This window comes from Hermetia illucens, chromosome 2 (genome assembly GCF_905115235.1).
Source record: "Hermetia illucens chromosome 2, iHerIll2.2.curated.20191125, whole genome shotgun sequence".
Taxonomy (NCBI): domain Eukaryota; kingdom Metazoa; phylum Arthropoda; class Insecta; order Diptera; family Stratiomyidae; genus Hermetia; species Hermetia illucens.
Window position 1 is genome coordinate 179,091,872 of NC_051850.1, and position 21,828 is coordinate 179,113,699.

Sequence of the window (21,828 nt, forward strand, 5' to 3'; positions counted from 1 at the left end):
ACCCAACTACAGGCCTATGCTGACGATATCGACATCATGAGAAGAACCACCCGAGACGTACAAACTGCTTTTATCCAGATCGAGCAGGCGGTAATTGGCGCGAGATCTTGGGCTGCGCATCAATGAAGGCAGGACAAAATATATGGTGGCAACGTCAGCACCGAAGACGAATCAACCAACAACATCGAACCGCACTGGTCAAACATAAACACGAAGAAGAATAAGGATAGGAGAATACAACTTTGAAACCGTGGACAATTTCTCCTATCTAGGGTCGAAAATCACAACCGATAACAACTACGATGATGAAATCCGCGCACGGTTGTTGTCAGCCAACAGAGCCTATTTCAGCTTGAAAAGACTGTTCCGCTCGAAACGTCTCATCATAGGGTCAAAGCTCTTACTGTACAAGACTATGATCTTGCCAGTCCTCATGTATTCCTCGGAAACTTGGGTTCTTAGCCAGAAAAACTGCGAACTCTTGGCCGCGTTCGAGAGAAGAATCCTCCGAAGAATTTTTGGCCCCCTACATGAGGATGGACAATTCCGTAGCCTACACAATGACGAAATCTATGAGCGATACCATGACCGTCCGGTTGTGGATAAAATCCGGCTCAATAGGTTACGGTGGATGGGTCACTTAATCCGTATGGATGAGGATGATCCCACCCGGAAAGTCTATAAGGGTAATATCTAGGGTGGAAAAAGAAGACGAGGCAGACCCTGCCTAAGATAGAGCGATGGCGTAGGTCAGGACGCCAGACAGCTTTTAGGGATATCGAATTGGTGATTTCAAAATCACGATCAGAATACCGCCCTGATTAGTGCCACTCTACTGCTTTATACAGGCTGCATGCTCAACATTTATACCAGTGGATTCAGATCTATTTAACTCCCACTAGATCTTCACGTTCACGTTCTCCCTATTGAAATGACCTCTCAACATTATTAAAGGGAACGACGGTCTGATGAGACTTGTTGATGTTTGCACGGTAAACTAAGTGGTCTATAGATCGATCCACAAACAAGCTTCGAAAGAGGCCAGTGACCAACAACTCAGTGGACTATCTACTCCAAGAGCCTCCCCATCGGGCTTTAGGATAACGCTTAGAAAACTAGTAGTAGTTACATTCGCTGGGAGTATGTCTAGTTCCGTACTGATCAAGGTCAGCCTCTTTGCTCGGCAGTGTCTTTAGACTCCCCTATTCTGTAGGGGCAACTTTAACAGTTTGTGAAGAAGGAGTTTTACGGAATAAGATTTGGATCATTTTTGAAGTGAAGGTATCATTCATTCGTTGTGTGATTCCAGAAGAAATTCTTTCTGGACAAAATCGATTGTTGTTCTCATGTCGCTGCCCGTGTATCGCCTGGTGGGTAGGTTGCCCCGTTGCTACTCAATAAACAGAGTAAACTACAGCGCCTTATTGGCCAGAAAGAAGAGGAAGCAAGAACCTTAACCTGTGCTTAAAACCACTGAAAGAAGAGAGATTTAAGGGACTAAGCTTCTGTGGGTTACAATTTCGATAAAGTCTAGGAATCGGGTGGGAATGGAGGTCGAGGTCCGTCTAGAGCGTATTCAAAATGTCTGCGATGCCATTAGAAACCTCCATGAGAGCAAAGTTTAAAAAATCTGCATCAAGGTAGGTTCTACGCGGGTTGTCAGATCACGCAGCCGTACTCGAGGTTACTTCCCAAGAGGGAGTTGAAGGGAGTTAAGGAGGGTTGGAGGAAGTCAAAAGCAGAGGAGGGGCGAAGTAGTTTAGTAGGTAGGATCGTTTGGAAAGGTAAGAACCAAGCCATGAAATAAGTGATATGGGAACGCACAGAGAGGAAAGTATGTTGTGATTAACAACATCGAAAGCTTTAGCAAAGTCAGTGTAGATAGTATGCATTTCTTACCGTACATTTAGCAATAAAGTTGGTGAAGTCGAGCAGACTGGAGGCAGCGGATCTATGCTTAGCAAAGCAGGGTTTCTGTTTCACTATGAGGCGATCTAAATGACCGCCCAACCAGTCGCTGACATACCTTTGCAAGGTTTTGGAACAGGAGGAAAGACCCGAAATGCGACGTTAATTCTAAACAAGATTGGGATCGCCACTTTTGTAAATGGGGGTGATAAGAGCCTCTTTCTACAGGTCAGGAAAATGGTTCTCTTTGAAGCTCTTGTTAAAAATAATGAAGGGGGAACGGAAATGGACTGACCAGTTTTAAGCAAAAAGAGAATTGGGAGACGTTGTAACCAGGGCCGACATTGGCTTCAAGCTTGCCAGTTAGGTGCTTCACAAGGAAAGAATGGTAGGAAATGTGGGGCAGGCTACATCCCCAAAGGGGGGTGGGGGTGAGAGCGAACATAGACTGAGAAAAAGGAGCAATTGAGTAAATCACAAGATAATGGGGAGCAGTTAGCACAGGGGCTGGAGAATTTAATGGAAGGAGGAAATGGGTGGGCGGAATTGCCAGATATAACTTCCTAGACTTAAGTATAAAGGATTTCATCGAGGAACGGAGTGTTAAAAAATCGAAGTAAGCATAGGTTCCACAGTAGCATACTTTTGATGAAGTTTTTGTGAACTTCAGTGGTGACAAGACAAGACGAGAGCGCAGAGATTTAGGGGAAAACAAGACCTAACAGGAAAGAAGATCTGATTGAATGGTGTAGAAGGTCTTGAGTGCTTCGTCACAGATTAATAGTGAGAGGAAAGGAGCTCAGTGGATTGTTGCCAGGGGTGAGTTCAGGCTTTCGAAATTTGTGGAGCTAGAAGGTTTTAGCAACAAACTAGCGGGCAGGATAATGAACATCAAGAGCAACGTAAGAGAGGCTATAGCGGAATTGGGAAAAGCAACGCACAGGAAGGTTAGAAAGAACAAAATTCACAATGTGATTTAATTGATTTCTGAAAAGGTTAAACTGGAGGGCGGCGAAGGTGTTGATGAAAGCGGATAGAGGAGGGGAAGGGCAAGTGGAGTTATTGAGAATGGAAGGAAAGCAGGAGTAGTAGATCAAGAGAGCATAGGCAAACAAAAATTGCCATAGAGGATGAAAGGAGGAGAGGGGAACAAAATGGCTAGGTCTTTTGATAACCCGTCGCAATCTTCGTACAGAGAATGAGAATGACGAAGGGGTTTACGTTTGGCGGAATGACTGGTCCAGTGATAGCACCGTAGGTGGAAGAGGAAAATATGGTTTCGGCACGGAGTGGGGACTTAACAATTATTAGGGTACTTCCACCGGTTGTCTTAGGAAGCACAGTCTCTGTCACATTATAGAGTAACCTTCGAGAAGCTCGGAATCTAAAATCCTGTCATCCAATCATCATCATCATCATCAACGGCGCAACAACCGGTATCCGGTCTAGGCTTGCCTTAATAAGGAACTCCAAACATCCCGGTTTTGCGCCGAGGTCCACCAATTCGATATCCCTAAAACCTGTCTGGCGTCCTGACCTACGCCATCGCTCCATCTTAGGCAGGGTCTGCCTCGTCTTCAATCCAATCGGGTTTCAATAATGCAGATGACGTGATGGTGTAATGATAAGGCAGATAACTCGAACCCAACAGCTTGGTCACTGGACTTGCATTCAGACTAGAGTTGCATTCATAGGAAGTAATCAATGCTGGTGTAGTGCGACAGGGAAAGCGAGGACTGGAGACCTAAGGGTTGAAAAATAGGTTCAGTCTAAATTCCGATGAGCATGTGACAACTTCGACTTATCTCAATATGACCTTATTTCATTAGTATTCACTGTTAAGACCGTCAATATAGGAAGTGATTAAAAGTGCTGAACACAGGCTTTTCTCATGGAATGGAGACGTATCTATTGAGGTCGAAATTATGATTGTATTCCAATCCATCCATCGTCCAGCTTTTGGAAGAGCGAATACTGGTTTAGAATTTCGAACTCCTTAAAATAACTGAAGGAAATTGAAGTATCTTGACGTATTGTTACATGTAATCGTATTGTCAGCTGGTCCTTTTGGTTGGACTGAATTCTGTCTGCGTTTCTCATTAGATACCCTGAATTATGCATTCCCTTTTAATTGCTTGCATCCCAGCGTCGAACGTTCCCCGAAAACTCTTGTTATGCACACTTTTTTCACAGAGGATTGATTGATACAAATACTGGAGATGTGTATAGTCTCCATAAAGGACGTTGTGCCTTATCCAAACCAATGTGCAATTCGTCATATCAAAACAACCCTTCTGACCACCCATTCGCCAAGACTCTCATTAGCAGTACGTCTAAGAAACTCAGAGAAGAAAAGATCTTTTAACTTTTTAATTTATGGATCCAAAAGTTGTTCTCAAAGAACCTGTCAGGTGAGTTTTTCTGATCCACGTAAAATTTCGCTGGCATTCAACAGTCGTAAGTTGCGTTCATTGTCCCAAAGTCGTTCATGTCCGATTCGAATAAATTTCTGGAAAACCTGATCGCAGTTAGCACCATTTGAAGTTCTAGACCTTTGCGTATATCTTCCAACTCACCGTGCATTAATATTTCGCTAATTATCACGCAGAGTTGTCTGTGGTTCGTCAATGTGTGGTCGATTTCCTTAAAGGAAGGACATAACGAGCTGAGACCCTTGTTGCTTTCAATTCATTGGAATTCACCTTGCGGAGTAATTATTTCTTATTCTTTTTGTGGTTGCGGATCTTATGGGACTTTCGATTTCGTGGTGGACTCAAATGTTGCTGGTCCTCTGATTATTCGAGAACAGTGTGCAGCTTGTTAACGACTTTTTTACGGAATTGATTATCTTCAAAGTTGGAAATGGTGAGGAAGCCAAAGAAATTCTTTATCTTGTACTTGGTACTATCTGCCTTGTTTAACAGAAATCTGATCGTCTTCGGCACTGATCATTAGAGATAAGACGGAGCGTGATCTTTATGCAAGATAGGCTGGAGCTTGTTTGAATAGTTTGACAAAATGACGAAGGCAGCTGGACATGTGTTCACATAGAATTTTTCCAATCTGATTAATTAATCGGGGCAGGAAGGCTTGTAGGCGATAATGGGCGCCAGTGATAACTCCTCGGAATGCTTGAAAAAAACCTGAAGCTATCAGAATTCCTATGAATCAAATCGAAGGTGATTTGGCAAATATAATCCATCCCAATTTCTGTAACCTCCTTGACTTCGCAAGGACGATACTTCTGGGTTGTCAAGATTACATCAAAGCGGTGTCATAGGACAATCACTTCCACTTGGCCCAGGTGACGTGAGGTGTTCGACCTTGACTGGAGGCTCATCGCCGCGGGTCGTGATCTCGTCAAACTGAACCAGATCAAATGATCATGCCCAAGGTACACCTCAAATTGGCTCGGGGCTGTCAAGATGCTGACGAAGCACTTAATTGGATCAACCTAGTTGTGCGTCGAGAACTTCCATATTCCCTAACATGTTAATATCTGCTTTTCCTGAATAGAGAGAAGGTCTGATCTGGTCCACTGATCGTCATCTTGATCATATGTAAATAAATAATAAGCTATGCGTACGTGTTTTCTTTTCGTCATCGTCGTCCATCAATGGGGCGTTCAGGCATTTGACTCTTCTTTTATTTCTTGGCTTTTTCTGTTGAAACGGATTGAGTATTTGATATCCAATATCCAACAGTTGATTTATGTTTTTTTAACTGACCGGCTTAATGACGCTGAGTGGGTTTTTATGGCATACTTTACATCCTAATCAACTGTTTATTTAGATTTGATTAACCGCGATCATTTATGCAATTCAAAAGATCCAGTTCGTCTTGGAGGATCAGGCCAGCGGATACATTCCGAGTTTCAGATTCATTGGAGATGCGTGTGTTTAGGGGACTTTGCGGTGGTGCACGTGAATGAGAAAATGATGATCACACCACTTCAGAATGATAAGGTTTTTTGGTAACCCATTTGGGTGATGTCGACCTTGTGTTTTAACTATTTGGAGAATGGAAGTGCTGAGTTCTGAGCGAGTCTTGAAAAAAAAAATAATATCAGCGGAAGTTTCCCATGCTTTCGAATAATATGGATTAAAGCGTGAAGGGTCAGTTTCCAAGATCTATTTTTCTATGAAAAAAGTCGGGGTCCATAACGACTGCTTACAATCTTAGCAAATTAGCACGCTGGCATAACGGAGAGTTAGCTCTAAGATACACGTCTTTGGTACGACAGGGATGACGGGTTGAAAGGGTACATTGTGACAGTAAGTGTTCCTCCAGGTAAAGCACTCTGTGCTTGGCCTTCGCATGCCAGAGGAGGCAACGTTGGGGTAATGGTAGTTCTTTTGTTATGCGGTAAATACTTTTAAAACCATTGCGATCTATGGCAGCTTTTGCTTCTCTCACCACCGTAGTAACAAACTCTCTTTTCTCAACGTGTGTTCTACCTAAAACTTCCCGGAATTTTGCAGGCCGTTTTATAATGCCCCTTCTGAACGTAGCCGATGACCAGCGAACCATCCGAGAAAAAGCAAGTTTTGAGGGATGACCGATGCTCCTCGATATTCCCAGTTGGGTTATTTAGGTCATCTTCCATTCGATCAGAAAAATAGCTCTCCCACTATCGAGTAATTGCTGGATCATATAATTGACTGATATTGAAGTTGAGAGCTCGCAGACGAGACATACGCTAAGACAACTGACAAGTAGGTGGTGATCCTTTTCGAAGCCGATGTCAGCACCTCTCTTTTTATGCACATTCAGGAGACAACTCATGAATTTACTGCTGATTGTAAAGTGATCAATCTGATTGTTCGTACGGTGTTGGCCAGTTGAAATCCAATTGACTTTATAGCAAGCTCTGTGTATCTCTGTGTATACCACCTGTACCAAATCGGCAGAAGTTGCAGAAATCCACAATCCTCACACCTCTCCGTTGGCGCACAGCGCTTTATAATTTTGATGCTTCTTAACCAGCTAAAACTATGTCAGGTTTCCAGGTAAAGAGAGCGCACCTGCGGTAAGCGCAGGAGAGAGAGGAGTACTCTTCAGAGTCTCACCATTTTATCTTGTTTAAGCCTAGAGCGGGGATTCTCGCTCGAGTTACAGAAAGCTGGTATTTCGGGAACCCTAGATACTGTCGTTGAGTAGAGTACGCCATTCCGACCCCGCTAACCGACGGCACCAAGGTTAGGGAAGAGAATGAGGAAGGTAATGCTTGCTCGCCTACTTACATATATTAGCTTTGAACTCTACTGGGAATTCTAGTGGATTGTGTCCTTCAAGTATCAGCGTATTAGGGGAGGAACCGTACCAATGGAGTGGAGAATGTAAACTGGATCCGTTACTGTGTTCATATGCAGATAGATCTGAATGGACGGTTTTATCTGTTCTTTGTCGTTCGCTAGCTAGAACAGTACAACATGCTGACTAAGGCAAATTGTTTCTGACTGTGAAATCCAAGCCGCTTATGAAGCGCGAAGTTCATACTTGAATTCAGCCAAGGGTTTTGAATAGATTAAAGGAAGTAATTTATCCCATTATCGTCAAAATTGGCTTACGCTATGACAACTCTCGTTTCTATCTATTTCTTTGTATTATTCGTGAATAATGATTTCGGGTTGATAACAACCTTCATCATTTTTTGTAAACAGAGGTTGCCAGACGGATCTGGCACATTCTAAGTGGATATTTCGTCCCCTTCCTCCTGCCGCTCCCTCTTCTCCTCCATCAATTTGGAACCCATGATTGATACTCGAGAGATTAATCACATTCAAGACGTAGAGAAATGAATGTAGCTGATAGCGTACGCGAAGATTGTGAATGAAATGATTCGACGCCGATCTGAGCAACTTAGCTTATCGTAGTCAACTAAGATCTTGGCTTTGGTCATACCAATTTCAATTCGCGCATGAAATGAACCCGGGTGGCTCAGCTTTGCGTCATGTTTTCAGGGTGTCATCACGAAAATTTTTTCAGCGATAAGGCCAACTTCAGGCTCAATGGATATGGAATAAACAAAACTTCCGTGTTTGCGCTAACGAACAACCTGACAAAGGCTACCATTATATCCGCTAAAAACAACGGTTTTGTTTAGTTATTTGGATCAGTAGAATCAAGGTCGTAAAGAAAAAATCCGGGCTCGGGGTGAAAATTATGCAGATTTGGGAGGAGAATTATATGGGCACCAATAGTATCCACGTTTTCCATTGAAATATGTATTCTACCCCGTCAACATTTCTCTTCTTTGTCTCCGATACAATTGGCTTCGCTTATTTTCTCCTCTAAATTGTCCAAGAACAGTCTGTTCCTCGGATATTTAGCGACTTTGATCGACAGGATGGATGAGGCCTTCAAAGAGGAAGTCATCACAGTGGGGGTACCACAGGGTTCAGTGCTGGGTTCCTCGCTGTAGAATGTCCTATATAATCGTACTTGTTTTATCCACCCCAGAAGGGGCTAGTATTGTCGGATTTGCAGATGACCTGCCTGGTGTTGTTAAAATAAAGGACCCAGATGATACAGAGTCTACGCGGCAGTGGTAGTGATAGTGGTAAAGTGCCGGCTAGAAAAAGCTGGATTGATTCTGGCTGATGCGAAAACGGGAGTGGTAGCGCAGAAAGAGTAGAATGCCTTTGCGGGTTTGAAGTACTGTGGTTCTGCATCAGACGAAGTAGCATTGGCAGAGGCCGGTATGATACCAGTCAACATTCTTGCGAAAAAAAATTGTGTATCATATCTTAAATAAGACATAGAGTCTACGAAGTGATGCTGGGCGTACACGCTGATCCCTAACACTGGCTTGAGTGGAAACACGGGCTGATCAACTACCACATTGGTTGGATGATTGCCGAATTGTTCTGAATTCGGCGGCACAGCGTAGGATCCACAGTGTGCAATTTTCCAATGTCCAAAGTTCATGATGGATAGAAGGAATCTGAATGGAGCGAAAGAGAACTGGGTTTCCTTCACAATCGCAAAATCACAGGAAAAAGGAGACGGAAGGAAATAAGAGAAAGGAAAACGGAAAAGAGGAGAAGCAGGAGTGCCTAACAATAAACCAATCTCGGTAAATAATACTTAAATGATAGTCCCGCCGGACTGGGATTCCTACACGCATCCGCTCAAGCTCCGATAGTCTGAAAGTCTGTTTCTGAATTTCAATTAAGGATCCTAACTTTGCTCATTAAGAGTTTAACGAATGGATGGAGTTATCGGTTTGCAACTAGCTTCGCCTGATAATCGCATTACTGAATCCGAGGTCTCAATAAAGCCTTTGCCAGAAAACATAATTCAACACCGAATTCGAATAGTTTGGTGTTAGTTCTAATAGAGAAGCCTGACAATGTTCTCATGGTCTCAACCACCCTTAATACCTTTTCGTCTCCCCTAGTGACTATCGTAGAAGGAAGTAAGTTCTCTTAAACTTAATCAACGAGTGACAATCAGTATAAGTAATCAGTAAAAGAACCAGTGATTGGGGAGAGTGAGAAAAAAATGTAGAGGTGGATGCCCAGCTTAGTTCGAATAATTCTGCCATAGTGCATCCTACCTGATCACACCCTTTCGTCAAGGGGGCCTAATTCAATTGATCTGATCCTCCAGAGTTCGGAGCGACAAGCTTGCAAATCGTCATCTACCAAAAAACGAAATACCCACAAGGTTGATACCGTGCAAACGAATAAATGACCCCGGTCTGCTGCCGAATTTCAAGAAAAGAACTTGAGGTAGGAAAACTAGGAAACGGAAAATAGAAAAATGATTTAATGGAGGAGAATACAAGGAAAAACTGGAGGAGCAATTATTCTATATTATTTTCTAGAATCTCACGGGGAAGCCTATAGATGGCAGTGGTATGAACTAAAACACGCTTAAAAAACAGCCGTTGATGGTGATGATGAATCGCAGCAAACACCAAACTGACCCCAAAATAAGGTCCGAAAAAAACTTTCAAGAAATTCCGTCCGACTTTGGTCAGGTAGCAAGTGGGCCGCAAGCAATCCGCCATTGCAAACCACCTATGTATATTTTACTGTCGCATGCATTCAATCACGTTTATTTTGTTGGTTCTCGCAGTTCTCACAGAGAAGTCTGAAAAGAAGTTGTTGTTGGTTGGTGTCCTCATAGGTTATAACGTCAGTTTACTCGGTGAAAGCTTCTTTAATATATTTTTAGGAATTGTGGTGGTAATATACAGTCTAGAATGTCTACTTAATCAGGGATTGTCACTCACACACTTGTCATGTATTTCAACTTGATGAACATTTCATTCTTCGGACATTTTGGAGTATTGTCCCGGAAATCAGGCCACCCGCCTTCGACCCCGCCTCAAGAAGACCAGGCCGAAAAAAGGTTTCGATGTGCAGTCAGCGGCGCAGTGCTCAGTGTTCCTAGTTTAAGCATAGTTATAGTTTAAATTTCATTTTGTTGCTATTTAATTCATTTACTATATCATTATTGAAGTAAAATACGTGAGGCCGCAAGAGTCAGCACAGGCTCTTTTTTTGACCGGGTTCGTGGTCTAGGTTGCTTTCACATGCGTTCATTTTCGGGTTTCTCCCGGTATGAGTTGGTAGGTGTTACTCTGCTGCAGTACTGCGCTTGATTGATTGATAATGTTGCGCGAGAAGAAGCATGTCAGGGGGCCTTCTGTCGCCCTAACTGCCGTTTCGGTAAGGGTTCGCTGGAGGTGTTGGCCGCGACTACGGAGAAGATACACGAGGTGCACGTGCGCTTTATGGTCGCGAAGGTTTTTCCCGAGTCCGCCGACGTGGCGGAACGGAGAAGGCAGTCATACTGACCGCGGTGGTCAACACCTCGCATTTTCGAGAGAACTGAAGACGCTACCTCGAGAAATGACCGTTCGGGTAGTCGTACCTCACGGTCCGCATCGAAATCCGGCATGTGTTGGTACCACCGTAGGTTTCTAGATCAGAACACGAAATGTTCTAGTCCATGCACTTTCCTCTCGACCCCAAGCATTGAGTTGGCTAGTGGGTACAGCGACGGCTATCCGAACTGTAGCAAGTTGTCGCTTTGTGTACTAACCCCTTAGTAGGGGCAGTTATCTAGTAGACACAGACGCGTAAATCTTGGTCCTTCGAGTCTCCAGACCTAACAAACTATTTCTTCAGCGGCTGATATTAGCGCGGCGAATTCCACGCCCATCGCAGCTTACGGCTACAGGTAAGTCGACGTGAGCCTTAGCTTTTCCTTTTTGTTGCGCTTCATTTTGGCTAACATCAGTGTCCTCATAATAAGCGCAGCCCTACTGTGTCACTATAGACTATTGGTAGATATGCAGCATAATCCCTCTTCAGTTGTCAGGAAAAATTTCAACCTTTTGAATAACAACACTGTATAGGCTATAATTTATTAGGACGGTGCCAACCCAGGGATTTGGGGCGCACTTCTCGTAAAATATCCGAACATTACTACTGAATGTAGTCTCTTCCAGGCAGTTATGCATGATGTGCAGCACCACCTCTACTACTCGCTCACCAATCTTCTCGAAAGTGTGCCCCCGCATCCCAGAAACTCACTGCCGCATGGAAAAAGTTTTAACAGCTACCTATCAGGGTAAATGCAACAGCAGTTTTTCATCTCCACTCCATTTGGTCTCCAATGGTGTCACCTTGTGGAGATTATAGATGCCTAGACGCTCAGACGCTTCCAAGATGGTGACCCATTCCACTCAAGATTTTGCGCATTATTTAGGAAACTGTCGTGTCTTCTCGATCTTGGATCTAGTCGAAAAGTGCAGATCTTTCCTGTGCCAGGTGAACTTTCTAGGCCATTCCGTCACGGGATACAATCCGACCCAGACAAGAAGCAATCGGTCGCGAGCTCTCCGCTGCCAAGGACGGTCAAAGATCTTAGAAGGTTCGCGATCGTTATGGGGTTGCGCCGATCGTGGAAAAATTGTGAAAGAGGCGTCTTCGATGCTATGATCACGCAACTCGCGCTAACGAAAATTCACTTTCCAAGATTGGTTTGAACTTTGAAGTCGATGGTAAACGACCAAAAGGCAGGCCGAAACAACGGTGGCTTGATACGCTGGATGGGGATTTAAAATCCCCGCGATTGCATGCAGATTTGGGCATTTGATAGAACCAAATGGCGAAACCGATCAAAACGAGCCGACCCCGCTTGCCAACTTGACAAGGGCTGAAGAAAAGGAAGAAGTTAGTATATTTGTGCGCCTTTTTTGTAGACCGATGGGGTAGTGTTGTTACATCAGCTTTCAGAAATTCTATCTCCAATTTCGCAATTGAATAGACTACGTTTCCCTCTTGAGAATTGTGGAGCATATACTGTCGGTCTCAGCCCTTGTTTATAATAGGTTGCATTAAAGCGTTAGATTTCAGAATTCAACTTTTATCAAATGGCGCCCAACGTGGGTGTCGAATTCTTCTACCAAACCTTTCTGGTGTGATATTTTCTTGAAACTTTTGATCAAACTGACCAAAGAATCATTACGAATGATGGAGAATATTTATTACCTTAATTTGCGCGTTTGATTTTGCTCTGGTTTTCTAATAATTTTCATCACGCAAGATATTCCTTTTCTGCTGGGATTAAATTACACATTCGGTTTGTAAGGCTTTCTGATAGTATCATCCATGTATATTCATTCGTTGGTAAATAATGATTAGAATAAACTCGTATGTATTTAACGGTGATCAAATGACACTAAAGATCACAGGGCGACACCGCGGTCACGATCTCGCACAGATCTTGCGAAACGTCTCTTCTATTTTAACATAGACAGCTCTGCTATCGAATTTTACCTCCACCTCCACGCAAGAAAGGTTCCGAAACGGGTGCTGAAAGGCAGAGCCGGTGCTAGTCGAGGGAAGCAAAGGAAACGTTTGGAAAACTCAATGGTCGCAGCAACGGAATATGGTTTACTCTTTTGGTACTTGGAACGTTCGGACTCACAGTAGAATCGGAGCTCTGCGAGAACTTCTCAAAAAAGTTTCAGGATACGACATCAACATCCCGGTGATCCGAAAAACAAAATGGTCCGGATTTAAGGGCAATACCCTGGAACGAGCCTGTGACGCATTGCCTTCTAAAAACATAAAAATAGTTTTAAGGGATTTCAACGCCAAGGACAAGCGCATTCTCATCAAGAAACAACAGGAAGCAGGTCTCGGGAATTTGACGTTAATAATTTTGGAGACAGGCGAATAATGGCTGCACACAAAACGGAACTATCCAATTGCTTCAATAGTAAGTCACTGGCTGAACTCGACATCGAAAAAATATAGTCAAAGCTAAAAGGTGGAATAAAAACAACCCTAGAAAAACTAATCGGCTTATAAACCAGACGTACCCGTAAAAAGAACGAAGCTTACCGAAAATACATAGAATGACCAACAAGAAACTTGTGACAAGCTAAGCGAATAAAAAACAGGGCGTACTGGAAAACAACGACACGAAAAATAAAAACGTACGACCCCATACGGCATGGTGAAAGATTTCCTACCAGGCTATAGGCCGCAGACAAGTCTCTGTCAGGTTAACCAAGGCAACCCCGATGATATCAAGAAAAGACGGATGGAACACTTTAAGAAGCTGCTCAACCCTGTGGAAGCGCCAGCGGAATGAGCATCTTTGACAAATTTGGAGGTTATAAACAACATACCAGTCGAACCTCCTTCTATTAAAGAATTGAAAGCAGCCCCGCGCGCCAAAAACTGAACAAACGCCCGGGATACGATGCTATTCCAGCTGAACTGAAGAGGGGAGGAAATTGTCTGGATAATCTGCCCCATAAACTTATTTTTCGTAACGTAATTTGTCCCAAAAGCAAAAGAGGAGACAAACTCACCTGTAACATGAACGTCCTACAATATCCTAACGCAAATCATCCAAGCTAGGTTAGAACCATTTTCAGACTTAATTAGTGAATACCAATATGGCTAATGGACTGCGGATTATTCAGTTGGGAGTATTGAATTAAATGGTTGTTGGAAGTACCTGGCTTGCGAGGAAAGCGGTCCGCAAACACACGTAGGCATTTCCAGATGGGACCACTGATCTTCACAACCACCTGAAAAGCGTCATCATTAATACGGCCACAAACATACTTGGCCCCAGGTCCCGCCAATTGAAGGGGAAGGACAAATACTGAGTACCATCTATAAGATAATAATAGTAATCGTTGGCGCAACAATCCATATTGGATTAAGGCCTTGAAGTGTGTTAGAGCACTTCATTCAAGACCGTCACGGTATACTACAGGATAGCCTGTAGGAGACAATGCGGTCAGCATTGCGCTCGCCCGAGATTTTTACCCTGATTTGACGCAGACACTCATTCACAGCTGAGTCAACTGGTATACGACGGCATCTCACGATACAAATTCCACTGCCGCCAGTGAGATTTGAACCGCGACCTTCCGTACGATAGCCTTGCGCTCTAGCCACTCAGCTATCCGAAGATATTCTCCGCTATCTTGCTACGTCGGATAGCTCGCTCCATACGCCCAGAACATGTTTGGCCCATACCAAAGAGGCTTCATTCCAGGCAAATCAGCAATATATCTCTGCGCGATGGAAAAACTGTTGCCATCAGTTGCACCATTTTTTCATCGACTTTAAAGCCGCCTATGACAGCATAGCCAAGGTAAAACTGTACATGGCCATGAGAGAATTCGGTATATCGACGAGACTGATAGGGCTGTCTAGGCTGACCCTGACCAATGTGCGAGGCCAGATAATAGTAGCAAGATCACTCTCAAGACCATTCAATATCAACAATGGTCTACAACAAGCGGATGCTTTTTCAGGCGTCCTCTTTAACCTGGTCCTTGAGAAAGTGATCCGTGATTCTGGGGTGAATGCGAGGGATATGATCCCCTTTGAGTCCACCCAACTACTGGCCTATCCTGACGATATCGACATCATGGGAAGGACGACCCAAGATGTACAAACTGCCTTTATCAAGATTGAGCAGACGGCGATGGGCGTGAGATCTTAGGCTGCACATCAATGAAGACAAAACAAAGTATATGGTGACAACGTCAGTACCAAAAATCAACGAACCATCAGCATCAAAGAGTTAGGAGACTACAACTTTCAGGCCTTTGATAATTTCTCCTATTTTGGATCGAAAATGCTGCGACGATGAAATCCGCGTACGGTTTTTGACAGCCAACAGAGCCTATTTCAGCTTCCAAAAACTATTCCGCTCGAAATGTAGCATCAAGCACTGATAAGGAGTTCCTTATTAAGGTAGGCCTAGACCAGATACCGGTTGTTGCGCCGTTGATAATGATAATGGAAGGGCTGAATTTGAATGCAGTTGTAGATCCAGATCACCATTTAACGTATCAGGTCACCATTGTTTCGCATTCCAATGAACATTGTAGCGAAAGAAACTAGTGTACTCTGTGTTTCGACGAGTCTATAGCGTCCGGGGGTACACACTCATTCCCAACATTAGGGTATAGGTTGTGAGGAAACACGGGAAGATCAACTACCACAATGGTTGGATGATTCGCCGAATTGCTCTGAATGCGGGGCCCTAATAAATGATCGAGGGTATATGATGTTTGACTGCCCAAGGCTCGTGATCGGGAGAAGGAATCTGAACGAAGTACTGATAAGGGGCGTGAACCTGGAGAATGTAGTTACAAAGATGTTGAGGTGGAAAGAGAATGGAGGGACGTTTACTTCGCAAAAACACAGAGGGATTTGCTGGAGAAAGTAAAATAGAGGCCGAAAGAAAAGGAGCAGAAACATGAGCGCTTAAAGACAAAAATCTAAATGGTAGTTCAGCAGAGCTGGAGCTGGGGAATCCAGGGGTGGATTTTAGCGGTTGCGAATTCTAGACGCGCCCGCTTTACCTCCAACGTTCCCGCGGTTGATTTTGTGCGGACGTGCCATTGTAACGTTTTTACGACGCCATGTACAAATAAAAAAGGAATAGATTTAAGCTGAAGAAGAAAACATTTGATTAAGACTTGGCTATTTTTTTAAATCTAATCCCTGGTCTACGGCATCATTGTTATCTTTAGAAACCTGCATATAGTTGAGAAGAATATCACAGCTTAATACTGTCTGCAGATAGCTGTTCCCTGCGAGTTGCAGTATTAACCTTAGCCAGGACAAAATTTCCACCAGCGGACCACACATAAATAACACATTCGGAAAGGGAGTTTTAAAAGGGTTTGCTCCAGAGTTTCAGTAAACAGGTCTAGGTTCGTCCATTAGAAGTCCAAACAACAGGAACCCTTGCTGGCTTATATCCAGTTTATACTTGATAATCACCCCTTTGGGTCCGAGGTCTACATAACACCTATGCCACTCCTGTTGTTACGCAATTGCATAGAGTGCGTTACCCTCTTGAAAATTGTCGTACATATACTGTGGATATCAGCCATTGTTCATTAGAGGTTGCATTAAAGCGTTAGAGTTCAGAATTCAACTTTTATCAAATGGCGCCCAATGTGGGGGCCGAATTTTGTGATATTTTTTGAAACTTTTGATCTAACCCCGGCATCAAATCATTTTTACAAAACATCAAAGGGGGGCAATCTTCAATTCACTTCATTTAAAGTAACACTTCAATTAATAACACAATTATATGAGTGTATACTTCACTATGCCCCCATCACCGCATTTGTTCAAATTAATCAACACTTCAAGAACCAGGCGACACTGTCGTCATCACGACAATTCTACACATCGCATGTACATATATATTCTCCCACATTATCATTTCTCCTCATAATTATCATCACAACAATACAAAAATTCATCTTTGTCACCAATTAATGCAATCCACAATGACTCAGGAGCAAGATCATTGCTTTCTTCAAGTAACAATAAGAGCACATGTTCACTAACGATCGCCTCAACACTCAGCCTGCATTCACTGAAATGAGATTCCTAATGAAAAGAACGAAATAATTAACCTAAACATCTACACATGCACATCTGATCATCAACCCTAAATATGATAAATAGCGAGTATCTGAGTATCTTCCATCTGCAAGTTGGAGAGCTCTAAACAGAAAAAAAAACCCAGGAACGTTGGTAGTAATGCCCTTTTGAAAAATCTTAATAAATGTATCGAAAATGATATCATAGTGAGTTATCAAGATGATGAATAACAAGAAAAGGTGTGTGCATCTACAACACAAGAAAAAGATTGTGGCAAACAACAGTTGATCAGTGATAAGACCAACAATAGCTAGCTCAGGTACGATCTGCTTGTTCAAGGCTCTTCTATTATTCTCGATTCAAAATGGGAATTTGACTAGGACGCATCAATTATTGGAGATACTAGGACGGAACACACAATGTTTTCAGATTGTATCGGAAAAGTAATAATGAAATAGATACATCTCATAAGCGATGTACCGTGGTTCTAGATAAAATCATCAAAAGAAGCAACAGAGGGTGGAGAAATTAGATATTTTTGATGTTGGGAGATGAAACTGGTTACGAGGATTATTTGTTATGATTTTCGAAAAGGTAAGTTGTATCTGAGGTACATAGGTGCAGAGGGGCAGATTGAGTACTGATCAGGTGACTTTGTCGTAGGTAGCATGCACTATCGGTAAAGACTGAGACTATTCCCAATGCACCTATTTGTATCGGGTAGACCACCCTTGCGCGGATATCTTTTCACAACATTGCTTTATCAGATACTCTGAAACACATCTAATGACTCTCTACCGTACAGATAAGCAAAACTTTACTAACCGGAAACGAACTCTCCAACGACATTTAATCCTACGGAATAATCCTGGCTCAGCTTCACTCCCAAAGCACTTCACGACACTTCAGTATTAACTGCTTATCTATTTCACTATATACCGGATCCTGCACACTTTCAAACTCAAGGACTCCACAAACAGAACCGAGACACTATTCCAATAATTTCTTATTTAACGCACCATAGACCATAACTGCAGTCCCGTCAAACTATCTGGGTTGAGCTAGACCCAGGACGGTATCAAGTAACACCTGACACCTTCTCAGGTATCAGTAAACAGAGCGCAAGGTGGAATCACTAGATCCGCTGATAACGATAATCCCCTAGATGGATGCACGATAAAACCCTTAATCCCGCACATATAGTAACTACCGAGTGGTATGCATCGGTGGATTTGACCTGTCGAAACTATGTTGAACCGTGAAATTTAGTAACGTAATCGCTTGAACGTTAGCGGAAATTCGCGAACTCCTCGAACTCGCGAACGTTGTCTGCGAAAAGAAAGCGCCAAACCTTCACTGAACGTTGGTACTAACTCGCGCTGCTTTTGCCGTTGACCCAACCGCGTACAACTGAATTCTTGAGCGAAGTTGTCCTCCAGCTAGCTCGACCGCGGAGGCTTGGTAAGCAAGAAGCAAGCGAGCAAGCCAGTATGGGAACCGTATAAGCAAACGAGTCAGACTCTTGGCTCGGGACTGTATAGTGTTTTTTTTTTCGCTAATCCTATGTTGTCGCGCGGCCGTTGCATACATGTATTTAGCCGGCTGTCTCTGGACCACAAACAACTCCAAGCATGTTGTTTATCCCTATCATCACGGTACCACACGCTCTCTCCACGTATGGCACTGTATACCACGACATTCAGATACTGGAAGTGCTGCAGACGGTAAACACTGTCCGGATGAATGGCTAATTCCCAATGTTCGGTAACACCGAGACAAGTCCCTGCGCATGACTCTCCAGGAGTGAACTCGTAAACACGGTTCCAGTCCCGACTCCCAACTCCAAAACAAATGACGAGCGACCAAAAACAGGTGCTTGCTCTCGCATGTGTTCTGTCCGAAGTAGGGGAAATCGTTCCAGTATAACAGTTTCCCGGCGATGAACCGGCAGTCATTGGTTGGACGTCGTGAGCGGTGGTTCGCTGTTCGATACCAAAAAGTTTTTTTCAATACAAGTGCTAACAGTCCTGGATACTGACCACTATACTACCGAGCATTTTTTCATATAAATTAACATTTGCTTTTCAGACTATCTTAGCCATTACAGAGACCAAGCGGTCCACGCTGGGCTGTCTCTAACTCCTACACAAAAGCTCCTCCAAGTTCCAGCCCCGAAATTCCTCGAATTTTTCGCCAACCTGCCGCCAAAAGCCAAGCGGGCGGTCAGCTCTGTCATTTATCTGCGGCACGACCACTCAAGCCTTTTGATAAATTGTCATAAATTAGTTCTATTGTTCCTCACAATGGGTCATAGTTCCAACTGTATATGATTAAATAATGACTTCATTATTTTAAGTCGAAATGATCCCCAAGATAATAATCTTGATGTCTTAATAGCAACCTGAGGTTGCTGTATCTTTTTTTCCCCCCAAGTCGATCTTCAAGTTAGCAGAACGAGATTCAGAACGCCTGCTTAGTTCGGGTGTCATGACAGAGAGAATATCTGGAAAATGGTATTTGTTTCCGCCCAGTTTGTTCCACGGTTGAGCGAGAGGTAACCCACGGTTCCAAGAAATACTATAGAATGGCGAGGACGAATTGAGCTCCGAATCGAACCTCCAACAGGATGGGCATGCATTGCTTACCTACACCGAAATTATTGTAAATGATTGTGATTAACAAATTCACAGTACCATGAAAAAAATTGCTTCCGAAAATTAATTGTTATTGCAAGTTTCATGTGAAAAAATTAACAGATGGGCGGCGCACTGTGGTGTGGGTTCGTTTCCCTAGTGAAATATAAACAACATGACGCCTCGACTTCTTTTCGTGTGGTAGAGGAGGAATGCTTACCCATTCTTGGTATGTACGATTGCGATGGAATTGAGACGATGCGTGGAACTGGTGGTGTCTAAAGCAATTAACCCAGAGTTAAGTTGCATAATTGCCTGGTATTAGCGTTTAACACGCGCGGCAAGATGAGGCAGACACCTAGAAAGCTTTCGATACGGTAAACCACAAGAACATAATTAACTTCCTTTCGGGTTCCCAACGGGTTAGAGAACAATATTGTATTAAGGGAGTTATCTGATCCGTGGCTACAAATTTAAGACAAACAGAAGCAGGGAAGATAATTGGTCAGCAAAGCTATTAAAATCGTTTTTTTTTGCAGGGTCGAGTGTTAGACTCTCGCAACGATACGTGGTCGGTCTACCAAACTAAACACCTTCTCGTCATCAGAGAATTTGCCTAGGATCATTTGACACATTACTTCGGGATAGCCCTTCAGCTCGACCATCTTAGGAAGTCAGGAAATGCTTTTCATCGAGGAGGGGAAGGGGGAGAATATTTAGTTCAAGGGACGTCTTGGCATCCGGTCCTCCCACCGGTCGAGCTCAATCTTCTTCGCAACAAGAAAATCCCAAACATAATGCGCAACACGACTTTATCTGCAAGTGTTCCTCAATATCTGTCTTACAATGTTGTCTACAGAGAACTCCCTGCGTCTGCTTACAGTTGCTGACCAAAAGCATCCCACTTTCCAGAATAGAAAAAGATGCGATCCGCGTTCTTCGTTATAGAATCCACAGTCAGGGCATCATGTCTTCCCAATCTACTGCAGCTAAAACTGAAACCCTTGGTACCCACTTAGAAGTCGGGTAAGGAAAACGTTCTGACTTATTTTTCCAAGCAAAATGCCTGTCATTTAGCGCACGTTGTCATTCTTTTCCTCGCTTCTGTAGATGGTTTCAGGATCTTTAGCAACGGAGCAACGAGGATCATCCCACAATCACCATCATAGTCGGTTCTGAAGCAGAGCGATGGGCTAACACCACTCGTATAACTCCCCGTCTCTGCATTTGGGTACAGCGCCAACGATACCCACCTTGCCAAGAGCGTCTACCATTATTCCCGCGCTATAGCGGAGAATAAACTGCGTTACATTCATAAAATGAAGTCTCCCTGTAGATATAGAGCCAATATTCCAACATTTGTCATAAACCGACTTGGAGCTGTGACTTCAGCTGGAGCGTCAACTTAAGGTACCTAAACGTTGATTTTGACTCTATAATCAATTAGCCGATGGATATCGGACACAGGATTTTTCCCTTGTGGTCAAGATAATTGCCCAAGTAAGTTGTTCTGACCCCCAAACTGGCACTATATCTGCGTCTTAGGTAATAGCCTTGAGAAAGCTTCTCGGTGAAAAGCGAACTGCGAATGACCGATACACGTCGTGTGTCCCGGGGGTCACCGGGACCGTCGATAACTCTCTGTCCACGACGATGAGGAGATGTGAGCCTCGCTGAGCCATGGTGGTAGTTGTGACATGAGAGACCCTGGTCGGGGATTATGTATTGAACCGGCGTTAGTAGACCGCGTTGCCCCCAACGAGCGCTGCTCCGTTTGTGAATTCCGGGATCAGATAAGTATAGGTTAGGCCTCAGGGAATTGGGGTAGGGGCTGCTTCCTCGAAGATACCCGTGCCTGGCAATCGCGGCCCGCTCCCTTGCACACGATAACAGATATCGGCAAGAGGGGTATTTCGGAGCCTAGGCACTATATATTGGTCCTGATTTTTTTTTTCTAGATTTTTCGATTGGGTAGTTGGCCCTCCGCACTCCATACCTTTCCAACAGATATTAAAACTAACAGCGACGTCAGAAAGTACTAACCCTTCCATTTGAAACCCCACTTGATTATATTTGGTGAAAAAAATGTATACCCGCCTTTTGCATGTATGGAGACCCTCCTCCCCCTTAAGTTCGACCTAGGATGATGTAATTCCCTGTATGGGTGAGAGTTCACAGCTCCAACCTTTCCACCAAATTTTATGTCAATCGCTATAACCGTTTCCGTGAAAAATTCGTGTGACAGACAGACAGACAGATGGACTGACAGACAGACAATAAACCGATTTTAATATGGTTTTGTGTAAAACAAATCTACGAAATAGCAATAAAATAACAAGAGAGAGAGTACGTTTGGGCGCAGCACAAAAAATCGTCGTTCGCCG

The 21,828-nt window shown here is 43.6% G+C and overlaps 1 protein-coding gene across 2 annotated transcripts in view; it reads right to left on the minus strand.

Moving 5' to 3' along the window:
- Positions 1-18,475, minus strand: part of LOC119649847 — a 467,192-nt gene extending 448,717 nt beyond the window's left edge. The window contains exon 1 of one of the 2 annotated variants that reach the window (XM_038052203.1): positions 17,637-18,475. The gene's annotated coding sequence lies outside the window, so the exon portion shown is untranslated. The remainder of the gene's footprint in view (positions 1-17,636) is intronic. The other variant, XM_038052201.1, reaches the window with a different exon arrangement.
- Between the last annotated feature and the right edge of the window lie 3,353 nt (positions 18,476-21,828).